Here is a 1,413-nt window from a genome sequence, read left to right as displayed (position 1 = left end):
AGAGAGAGAGAGAGAGAGAGAGAGAGAGAGAGAGAGAGAGAGAGAAATCATTGGTTTGGGGCAATTAGAATTTGACCTCCTTATGTTTTGGGATCCATTTCTTCTAGATGTCAAGGGAATGGAAGTTGTCTGTCTAATCCTATATTCACAAGGATCTTATAATACTTTTAAATAGGGGTATGTGGTGTGTGTGTGTGAACAGCTTCTCTGCATGTATATAAGCAACCATTTTTTCAACTTAAGACCTTAGAGAGTTGCCTAGGATACTGAAATTAAAATCACATGGCCAAATATGCATTAAGGATGGAACTTAAAGTCTGCTCTTCCTAACTGTAAAATCAGCTGTGTCTATATTCACTATGTCAGACTGCTTTTTTTTCATAATGTTAAGGAACATTGCACATACAAAGAGGTTCAGAATTCCAGGAAGAAAATTTTTTTTTAAACAAAGGTGTTGCTGACCTTAGACCATAACTCTGTGTTTGTAGATGCATTAATTCTTCTAAGTCATTCTGGGTCAGGTTGTAAATTAACACCCCTGATATAGGGCCTCAAAGTCCCAAATATCAGAATGTCTTCATAAAAGAAAGACAGTTAGGGGCGGCCAGGTGGCTCAGCGAGTAAGAGCACCAGCTTCAGTGTTGGGATGACCTGGGGATCAAATCCGGGCTCAGATACTTGGCATCACACCCAGAAATAACTGGCCATGTGACCTTGAGTAAGTTATTTAACCCCAATTGCTTAAAAAAAAAAAAGACAGTGTTCCTTTCTCTTCAGTAGACTGGACCCATTAAAACATAAAATACTGTTAAATACTTATTTAGAAGTGTGGTTCCTATCAATGATCTAGTATTCTTTAATAAGAGTTTATCTTGCATTCACGTATTCCTTCAAAGTCTCATAGTAATCTAGTTCATTAATTCAATGAATATTTAATATAATTTGGTCTTTATTACTGGATTATTCCTGTTCAACTGGTCTACCCACTTCTGATCTCTCCCCTCTTTATCTTCATCATTTCCAGAACAATAACTTTTATGAAACATAGCCCTAATCATAGGACTCTCCTAATCAAAAATCTTTGCTGGCATACCTAGTTTAGCAAATAGTCTAATTTACATAAGATTCACCCTTATCTATCCTCAATTCATCTTTTGATTCCAGGATGCATTCAAGAACACAGACTTTAATACAAATTCCCTAACTTTAAGAGTCAAGGGCTCTTTCCATTAAGCCATAGCTAAGATTGGTTTGGAATTCTGGATGCACATATTGCTGCCATTTGTGACCACTTGTAATACATGTGTTACCATTTTCTTCATCAATACAAAAAGTATCTTTTCTGATGCTATAGCCAAAATTGGATGTTCCTAGGTGGATCATAATTATTTGTTTTTGAGAAAGAAGAAGAAG

At 36.1% G+C, this 1,413-nt stretch overlaps 1 long non-coding RNA gene across 3 annotated transcripts in view; it reads right to left on the bottom strand.

The window, feature by feature from the left end:
- The window catches only part of LOC138169244 (uncharacterized), a 10,205-nt gene that overhangs the window by 7,608 nt on the left and 1,184 nt on the right, over nt 1-1,413 (bottom strand). The gene's annotated exons all lie outside the window — the stretch shown is intronic.

Source organism: Petaurus breviceps, unplaced genomic scaffold, assembly GCF_028583685.1.
Source record: "Petaurus breviceps papuanus isolate PSGF00001 unplaced genomic scaffold, PetGlider_PUasm1.0 37, whole genome shotgun sequence".
Taxonomy (NCBI): Eukaryota; Metazoa; Chordata; class Mammalia; order Diprotodontia; family Petauridae; genus Petaurus; species Petaurus breviceps.
This window is presented reverse-complemented; position numbering and strand designations above follow the sequence as displayed.